The sequence below is a fragment of the Erythrolamprus reginae genome, chromosome 2 (genome assembly GCF_031021105.1).
Source record: "Erythrolamprus reginae isolate rEryReg1 chromosome 2, rEryReg1.hap1, whole genome shotgun sequence".
Lineage (NCBI taxonomy): Eukaryota > Metazoa > Chordata > Lepidosauria > Squamata > Dipsadidae > Erythrolamprus > Erythrolamprus reginae.
This window is the reverse complement of record NC_091951.1, coordinates 97050567-97060899: the sequence shown is the minus strand read 5'-3', so window position 1 is coordinate 97060899 and position 10333 is coordinate 97050567. Positions and strand designations below refer to the sequence as shown.

At 40.7% G+C, this 10333-nt stretch overlaps 1 non-coding gene across 1 annotated transcript; it reads right to left on the bottom strand.

Annotated features, from left to right (window-relative positions):
• Positions 1 to 297: 297 nt before the first annotated feature.
• On the bottom strand, positions 298 to 370 carry TRNAK-UUU (transfer RNA lysine (anticodon UUU)). Its single transcript has one exon. It is a non-coding gene; the product is annotated as a tRNA-Lys (tRNA).
• Between the last annotated feature and the right edge of the window lie 9963 nt (positions 371 to 10333).

Here is a 10333-nt window from a genome sequence, read left to right as displayed (position 1 = left end):
CTGTATGTATATTGGGGTTTCTTGTTTTTTAGACTTTTTAAACGTATTATTGTTATTTTAGAGTCTAACTATTAGATTTGTCATTACATATTGTTTTTATCATTGCTGTAAGCCGCCCCGAGTCTACAGAGAGGGGCGGCATACAAATCTAAATAATAGTAATGATAATGATAATGATAATGATAATGATAATGATAATGATAATGATAATGATAATGATAATGATAATGATAATAATAATAATAATAATAATAATAATAATAATAATAATAATAATAATAATAATAAAAATACAGCAGCCTGAACAGGGATTTGAACTCTGGACCATCATATTAAAAGTCTGATGCTCAACCAACTGAGCTATCCAGGCTTTCATGCTTTGTTTTTGTGACCTAGGAAATTTTGCAATATTGATGTGGAGATCTTAAACACAACTCCCCTCTGGAGCCTCTTATTTCTTACAGAGTTGGTGCCCTCACTTTGAACAACTGCCTCTCTTCTCCACTACAAACACCTGTAAAATGTTTACAGTGTTGTTGTTTTTTAAACATTTGTTTATTCGTTTGTTTGTCAAACAAGTATAGGATTGTAGTTTGTATAAGCATAACATATGTAGAAAGTAATGATAAAACTGGTGACGAGTGTAATTCTGGCCCTGGGCTCAGGCTGCTGCTACTCAATGCCAGGTCGGTGGTAAATAAAGCTCTCCTCATCTGGGATTTGATCCTGGATGAGAAGGCTGACCTGGCATGTGTGACTGAAACCTGGCTGGGTCCAGAGGGAGGAGTTCCTCTCTCTGAAATCTGCCCAGCCGGGTTTCAGGTATGGCATCAGTGTAATCCCCAGAGAAATGCATGGAAACTACTCTGGCTTTCAGATGCGTTGGTCAATGAAATGGAAACCCAACATACTAAATAGCCTTAAATTGAAGAAGGATGCTCCAACCATTTCCAGCAATTATCAGCTCTGCCAAAGATGGGGGGAACAGGGGAGAGCTGTTGGCTGCTAACTGACATATGCTAAAATTACTAATGCCACTAAATGCCAATGTCCCAAGCCAGCAAATGAATTCTCCTCCCACCAGAAACTGCTTGGGGTAATACAAATACTTAGCCAGCCAGTTAATTTTGGTTCTCTGTAGCCTTGTATAAATTACTTGCATGTCATCCAGTATGTGATTTATTAGGAACTGAATAAAAAGATTGGCCAGCTTGCTTGGAACAAGAACTGGATACAGTTTGGAACATTGTGAGGAAGATTCTCAAATGTTCTGAAGGTTATGAGACTTGTTAGGCTAAAAAAAGGGGAAAATTTTGCTATTTCTAGGTGTTTGTTTTAATACAAATAGTCCTTGCTTAACATCCACACCTTCAGGTACCGTTCAAAGTTTCAATAAATGCCGAACCAGCAACTTACCAGTATTCTTTGTAGCTGCATGTTGCAGCAACTACAGAGTCGCACAATTGCAATTTGGATGCTTGGCAGCCACGGGGGTTAAATCCACCAGGTTGCAAACATTTTGAGTACTTTGGAGAACCGGTAGTAGAAACTTTGAGTACTTCGGAGCACCGGCAAATACCACCTCTGGCTGGACCCCACAGTGAGGTGGGAATGGAGATTTTGCAGTATCTTTCTCCTGCCACACCCACCAAGCCACACCATGCCTACCAAGCCATGCCCACAAAACTGGTAGTAAAAAGAAAATTGGATTTCACCACTGGGCAGCCAGCTTCCATTTATGAAGTCACAGTGTCCCAGGTAATTGAAGTTTGCAACTTTCCTTGGAAAAGAATAAAACTCTGACTTTGGGTTTTATCAATTAGATTGATGGATCTTTATAGAACTGGCTTGTCAACATGTTATTATGAAAAAGCAACAGGTTGTGATTTGATGTTAGTGCCTTATTTTACTGTAACAGAGTCGGGAGTCGATGCTTCTTTTTCTTTCTTTTATCTTTTCTCACGTCTCCTTCCCCTTTTCCTCCTCCCTGCTTTTCTATTGACTTTGTATGCTGTATTTTATAATACTTTATACAATAAAAGTTAAACATGGAGAACTTTGCAATTGTCCTGCCTGGCTTCCAACCAGCAGAGTCAGTGGGGAAGCCAACAGGAGGTTGCATATAGTGATCCCACGACCAACGGACAAGGCAGCACAACGGTGGCTGGGACTACTCCAAATTGCTCTTCTAAGTCAGTGCAACCCTGTGAAGTTGTGCCTTAGAACCATGTCACTTACGGCATTTATTTTATTTGTTTTATTTATTTGTTTTTGTCACATATGTATTGGTAGTATACAAAGATATAACAATGTTTATATACATGATACTAGTAAAAGAGAAACATTAGGACAGGGGACGGAAGGCACTCTGGTGCACTTATGCACGCCCCTTACTGACCTCTTAGGAATCGGGAGAGGTCAACAGTGGATAGTCTAAGGGTACAGTTTTGGGGGTTAGTTGATGATACTACAGAGTCTGTTAGTGAGTTCCATGCATCAACTGCGCGGTTACTAAAGTCGTATTTCCTGAACGTATTTCCTGTCTCACTTAACGGGACAGTTCCCTGTAACCCAATAAAGGGTTAAATAAGGTCCAGGAGGGAAGTGTTTTTAATAGGAAAGTGAACACAAGGACAAGGGGACACAATCTGAAGTTAGTTGGGGGAATGATCAAAAGCAACATGAGAAAATATTATTTCACTGAAAGAGTAGTAGATCCTTGGAACAAACTTCCAGCAGACGTGGTTGGTAAATCCACAGTAACTGAATTTAAACATGCCTGGGATAAACATATATCCATTGTAAGATAAAATACAGAAAATAGTATAAGGGCAGACTAGATGGACCATGTGGTCTTTTTCTGCCGTCAGTCTTCTATGTTTCTACCTATTACTATTGGTAATTGAGGACTGTTTGTAATCTTGTTAAAGGGGTGTGTGTATTGTGGGTGGAGATGGGAAGACAGAGAGAGGGGGGGAGGGGGGGAGGGAGGGAGAGAGCGCTGGCTGAGTACACACTCTAAGAGCCTGCTTGCTGCAAGTGCCACTAGAGAATTGAAGGGACAAAGCCCACCGCCAACTACAGTAGCTGCTGCTGCTGCTGCTGCAGCTACCAAAGAAATGGGAACAAACAACAGCCCAGTGCCGGAGCTGTTCATCGGGAAGCAAATGTACAAAGAAAAGGCAGCTGGGCAGCCAGCCGTATGAAAGAGGGAAGAGAAGCTGCAATTATCTGCCGCTCCTTCCTATCACTAAGTAGAGGTTGTTACAAGAAATTCAGTCATCCGAGATGGCTGCACAAAAGCCTTGGCTTCTTTGCAGAGGGAGGGGGCCCAAAGGTCAGGTCCACTCTGCCCGGGATTGGCGTTCTTGCTCTCCTCCCAGCAGAAACTAGGCGTGTTATCCCCTGTCCTAGATTTTGATGGGCACCTCATCTTTTTGGCTGGTCTGCAATGAACAGAATGATTACAGAAAGCCTTTGTCCACATTATCTCGTTAAGGCTAAAAAAAACAACAAACCACCATTCCAGTGGGTTGCAGTGCATTCCACATGAATGGTGAATTGCAGAGCGATAGTTCCGTTTACACTTGTGGTGGAATTAAAGACGATGCAGCAAGGGGAAGTGATGAGAGATGTAAAGGAGTAGAGTGAGGCAGTTCCAATAGGAAATTAGGGGGGGGGGCAGATTTCAGGCCTGGTTACAGAAGCCTTCCTCCTTGAGCCATTTCCCCAAGAGGGGGGAGCCTGCCCAGATGCTTTTGTCCTCTCAAAAGATCTTTAGCATTTCTGAGAACTTGGAGCAAAATGGCTGGAGGAGGAAATTCTGTATATAGAGAAAAAAAAGTCATCTGCCATTTAAAAACAGAGAGACCAGCCCTGCTGTTAGGTGGGACCAGGGGTGGGCTACTGCCCAGATGTGGGGGGGAACGCAGTGGGGTAGTGAAAATGGAGCTCCCCCCCCAGAACACCCAATTTGGTCTGAAATATATTAAAAGAAAATAAGCCACACCCACAGTGTGGTAGTAAAAATTTTGGTAGCCCTTCACTGGGCAGGAGCATGGCTGTTTGATATCTTTGGGACCACCGGCTGCCACATAACTCCCAGCGACCGATACGAGCCCACAGGGTTGGCCTTCTCCAGGTCCTGTCAGCTAAACAGTGTCGGTTGGCGGGGCCGTGTGGGAAGGCTTTCTCTGTGGCGGCTCCAGCTCTCTGGAACCAGCTACCTCCTGAGATCCACACTGCCCCACCCTACTGTCCTTCCAGAAAGCTGTGAAGACCTGCCTTTTCCGACAGGCCTGGGGTCATTGGTCAGATGATGTGTCATTGAGATCCAGCCATAATGTGGGTTTTAAATTGTTTTTTAAACATAGAAACATAGAAGTCTGACGGCAGAAAAAGACCTCATGGTCCATCTAGTCTGCCCTTATACTATTTTCTGTATTTTATCTTAGGATGGATATATGTTTATCCCAGGCATGTTTAAATTCAGTTACTGTGGATTTATCTACCACGTCTGCTGGAAGTTTGTTCCAAGGATCTACTTTAAAATTGTTCTTTTTGGGTATTTTAATATTTATATTGTATACATTGTTTTTGTTAGTTATGAGCCACCCAGAGTCCTTAGGGAGTTGGGTGGCATACAAATTGAATGAATGAACGAATGAATGAATGAATGAATAAACAAACAAACAAGTTAAAATTGTACAAACCACATCACTTGTCTTATCTGGTTTACTGTCAGTTGGGAACGACCAGATCCACTCTTGAAGGACTCCAATTAAACAGAATAACAGTGTTGGAAGGGACCTTGTAGGCCATCTAATCCAAACCCATCACCTCCAAGCAGGAGACCTTACACCATTTCTGACAGATAATAATCCAGACTCTTCTTGAAAGTTTCCATTGAAGAAACACCCACAATTTCTGAAGGCAAGCTGTTCCATTGGTTGACTGTTCTCACTGTCAGAAAATTGCTCCTTATTTCTAGATTGAATATCTCCTTGATCAGTTTCCATTCATTGTTCCTTGTTTGATCTTCAGGTGCTTTGGAGAATAGATTGGCCACTTTCTTTCTATGACAGCCTTTCAAATATTGGAATACGTACTGCTATCATGTCTGATTTATTACTCAAATAGCCCAGGCACAGGAATCTTCTTAGCTAATGGTTAGCATCTGCTTGGAGTTAGATAAGGGTTAATTGAAATCAAGGAGGGAGACTTCCGGGGCGGGGCTGGGGCGGTGCGACGTGCAAACTTGGGGCTCCAGGTTTGTAGTCGAAGTTTTCGCTCATTAGCCGTGATAACGGAGATAGTCTCTCACGGTCGAGGGTGCTAAAGAAAGGGGAAGTCTCAAAGAAGGGGGGTCTCGCAAAACCCCCTGGAAATAGAGACAAATCCCCGTGAGTGGGCGGAAAAAAAAGTTGTGGTTTACCTCATCCCAAAGGCCGAAAGGCCCGCGGCAGATTACCACCAGGGAGTCGAAACTACAGTACAGGTGGTTTATTCAGTGAGAATTTAATTTAGTTAAATCAGGTGTTGAGTTTACCTTTGCATCAAGAGTTGTGTGTCTCCTGGAGTGCGGTAAAGCGGCAATCGTTGTGTGCGGAGCATAAGTTTAAGAAAGCAAAGTAAGTCGGAGTGTGGGGAAGGAAGTGGATGGCGGATGAGCGGAAGTGAAGGAAGTGAGGAGAAGTGAGAAGATACAGCCAGACTGGACTTCTGTGCGTTTTGCTGACAACTGATAACTGATTCAACAAGCCGAAGAACAGAAAAAAGTGGAGGATTAACGGAGGAGTAGTGTTTGCAACGTAGGCTTGGAAGAAAGAGCGGCGAAACAAAGCTACACAGGAGAGGAGAAAGGCGTGGTGGAAGGAGAACAGAAAACGAAAGAGAGAGACATTGCGGCGGAGCGGCGGAGCGGCGGAACGGCGGAGAGGTGGACGAGCGGCAGCGTGAGACAGAAGGAGAAAGGAGAAAGGAGCGGTGTGGACAAAGCAGAAGAAGATTTGCCGGTTTGACGATTTGCCGATTTACTTGAGATGTCATTCTGCCTCGTTTGAGGCTGGGAGAGCAATCGGGGGGGGGGGTAAACTTGTTGTGCAGCGAAAGAAGTTAGAAGTGACGCAGAGGGAACGAGAGCCGACACCAGACGCTGAAGAACAAAGCGAGACGACGACACGGAAAAAGGAAGGGTAACACCTTAACGCAACCCGGAAAGTGGACTTTTGTAAACTATTTTAAATTACCTTAGATTACTTTAAGCTAGCTCTTTAGTTTGTAACCCTTACTCCAAACTAGTTTTTTAGTTAGTAACTTTTTTTTCCCTCCTCTCCTATCATCCTTTTTCTCCCTTTTGGTGTTCCTACCCCTTAATTACTATCAAAACTTGCATACAAAAACTTGCTTACTTATTTCATAGAACATTTTAATCCCCATACCATTAACTGTTATTTAACCGTGATTATTATTAACTATTTATTATTGATTATTAATTAATTGGTAGACTAAATAGATTTAAGAGACCTGAGAGACTCAATGAATTGTATTGGTACTTGGTAGAATTTTATGTTTAGCATTTAATGGTTGATATTTAAGAGTTAATATTTAAAACATAGTATTTAATATTTAATATTTAATATTCATTGAAGATCAATTATATAAGTCTATTAAATATATTAACATAAGTACAGTGGAACCCCGACATAAGAGCTGCTCTACTTAAGAGCAACTCGAGATAAGAGCTGGGAGGGGAGAGATATTTTTGTTCTACTTACAAGCCCAAATTCGAGATACAAGCGCCAAGGAGCTGTCTCCTGAAGCCAAACGCTAACTTCCGCGTTCGGCTTCAGGAGACAGCTGCGAAGCGGCGCGCGTGTTTTAAAAGGTTGCAGCCGGCCTGGGGGGCTCGGAGGGGTGCTTGCAGCTTTCTTTCTTGCTCTTTTTCTTTCTCTCTTTTACCTTCCCTTCCTCTATTTCTTCTTTTCTTTCTCCTTCCCACCTTCTTCCCTCCCTCCCTCCCTTCACTCATTCCTCTCTTACTATCCCCTTTCATAAGTTTCCTTGCTTCCTTCCTCTGTTCCTGTCCCTTCCCCCTTTCTTTCTTTCTTTCTTTCTTGCTCTTTTTCTTTCTCTCTTTTACCTTCCCTTCCTCTATTTCTTCTTTTCTTTCTCCTTCCCACCTTCTTCCCTCCCTCCCTCCCTTCACTCATTCCTCTCTTACTCTCCCCTTTCATAAGTTTCCTTGCTTCCTTCCTCTGTTCCTGTCCCTTCCCTCTTTCCTTCCTTCCTTCCCACCCTCTGTCCATTCATTCACCCATTCCTCTCTTGATCGCTTAAAGCCGGTCCCTGGTGCAAAAAGGGTTGGGGACCTCTGTCCTACAGGATTGGGTGGCAGAGAAGTTGAACATATGTAAATTTAAAAGTTTAAGAAAGTTTACAAGTTAAGTGAAAGAAACTTCATTATTCATTTATATGTACATGTACATTTCTTCATTAAAAACATGTCTTTCTGCATAATTTAGACTAACTTTGTGAGTTTTTTGAGGGCTGGAACCAATTAAAATTATTTACATTAATTCCTATGGGGAAAAGTCATTCGAGATAAGAGCTGCTCGACTTAAGAGCCCAGGTCCGGAACGAATTAAACTCGTATCTCGAGGTACCACTGTATACTAAATATATTAGCACAAGTAGAATTTCTAACCCTACAAAACTATCTTTAACGTTAAAAAGGGTCATACAAAGTGTTATATAAGTCTTTTACAATCTATAATATTTGGTATTTCAGCTGAAATTTAATTAACTGTTTTTATGTAATTAACTGCTTATAATATACGTTGTACACCGAAAAGACTTGAAAAGATAGAAGTGACTGGGAATTGTGGTCTAGTGGAAAGCAGAGGAAGACTTATTGATTGATTGAACCAAAACATTTAAACAGTGTTAAGACATACTACACATAAAATCATCCATTTAGTAAATTCAATAAGAAATAGGGGTTCCAGATTTAGGTTTTTAGCAGTAAGATATTTAAACATTTTAGACAATTTACGATGAAATAAAAAAGGAAAGTTTAGGTAGATGGTCTGGGGGCAAAAGAAGAAGTGGCTTAAATTTGTAAACCTGCTTAAGAGAAAAGAAGCAGACTAACTATCAACCAAACACTGTTAGAAAATTGCATTATTTAACAACAAATCTTGTATTATCAATTTTATAAGCAATTTCCCTCCAAGCATGTCAACCACCTTTACCAAAACAGCCAAGAAAACAAACATTACAGGAAGCCCGAACACCCTCAACTTGAAACAGACTACAGAGATGGCCTTGACAGAAAAACAAAATCAATTACCGACATTACAGTCAATTCAAGCCTCTCTGGATTTGATCCAAGAATTTATGGCTAGAAGTCAAGAGACCTCCATTGCAACACAAGAAACGATGGTTAAAAACCAAGAAGAAACCAACAAAAATTTTGAGAAGATGGCTGATAAAATCGAAGGCCTAGAGGCAAAAATGGGATCAATCCAGGAAACGGTCAACAACCATGAGTTGAAAATCAGAAACATGGAAGAAAATATAATAAAAACAGACAAAAACATTGTTCTTGTTGAGGGAAGATTAAGGGCGGAAAATAAGGAGTTGGAAGGGGCCGTGGCGGTTCTAGAGATGGAGAAAGCCTCCTATTATCTTCGTTTTCAAAACGTCCCCGAGCAAGCAGACGAAGATCTGACTTCCAAAATGGTAAAAATCCTATCAGAAAATATGCAGATAGACGAAGAAGAAGTAAAAAATCATATAGACGAGGTCTTCAGGATCCAGACAAACTATGCCAAAAAAAACAAAGTCCCAAGAGAGGTACATATCCGTTTCATGAAAAAACCCGCAAGGGATGCGATCTATAGAAACACAAGAAATGAGCAAATTCTGTTTAACGACAGAGAAATAACTATACTAAAACAGGTACCCAAGAGAATTAGAGAGGGACGAAGGGAGTTTCACTTCTTGACCGCTAAACTGATGAGAAGGGGAATCTCATACAGATGGCTGATCCCAGAAGGCTTGTTGGTGACTTGGAAAGGAAGAAAATACAAGATCGATTCTTTCGAAAAAGCAGACAATTTTATTATACAAAATCTAGAAGGAGAAAACACACTTGGCCCTGAAGGAGCCCCTCAGACCAGACCAGAAGAAAACGAGCAAGGACAACAAAGTGCAGAAAGCGAGAAGGATCTTAGTTTTAGAGAAGAAAACAGAGTAACAACAAGAGCAACAGCAAAAAGGAAGTAGAAAGGAAAGTACACAATACCAACCATAATAGACCATACATTTAGATAAATAACACACAATAGGGGGGTCCTTCGGTGAGCAAGCAAATTTTTTCTACTCCCTCCCTTTTTCTTTTTCTCTCTCTTTCTCACTCCCCGTATCCTTTATAAATAAATATGAAATTATTAAAAATTTTCTCAGTTAATATAAACGGACTAAACTCAATTATAAAAAGAAAACAAACGATGATTAAATTGAAGAAGGAAGAAGCAGACATAATCTGCTTACAAGAAACGCACATTAGATCGCAAGATCAAAACCTACTTAAGAATAAAAAATTAGGGAAACTGTTTACAGCGCTAGCAGAAACAAAGAAAAGAGGCATAGCAGTGTATGTAAAAGAGAGGCTACAACCAGAGCTAATTTTTGCTGATCCCGACGGAAGAATACTCAACTTGAAAATCAAAATTGGTCAAAGTCTTGTAGTCTTGATGGTGATATATGCCCCAAATTCAAACCAATCAGAATTTTACCAAAAAATAAATGATCAATTAATACAATTAGAAGCAATGAATGTGTGTATATTAGGAGACTTCAACGCGATCACTGATTAAAAAAAAGACTATAAAACATCCCCCAAAAAAATTCAGGATAGGAAAATCCTACCTAACAAATTTTTTGAACTAACAAGAGAATTTAATCTTTTGGATCTATGGAGAGAAAGACACCAGGGGAATAGTGAATACACCTTTTTTTCAAACCCACACCAATCCTGGTCAAGAATAGATATGGCCTGGGGTGACCTGAACATAGATAAATATATAGAACAAGTGGAGATTGGTCCCAATATTTGGGCAGATCACCACCCAATCACAATCAAGATAAAAGAACCAAGGAAAAACTTTCAAAAGTGGTCTTTGAACCAATTATTACTTAAAGAAAAAAATTACACTGACCAGGTTAAAAAAGAACTAATTCTATTTCTTAAAGATAACTGGAATGATGATACTTCTGTACAAAATCTATGGGACACCTTAAAGGCATATTTAAGAGGAATCACTATATC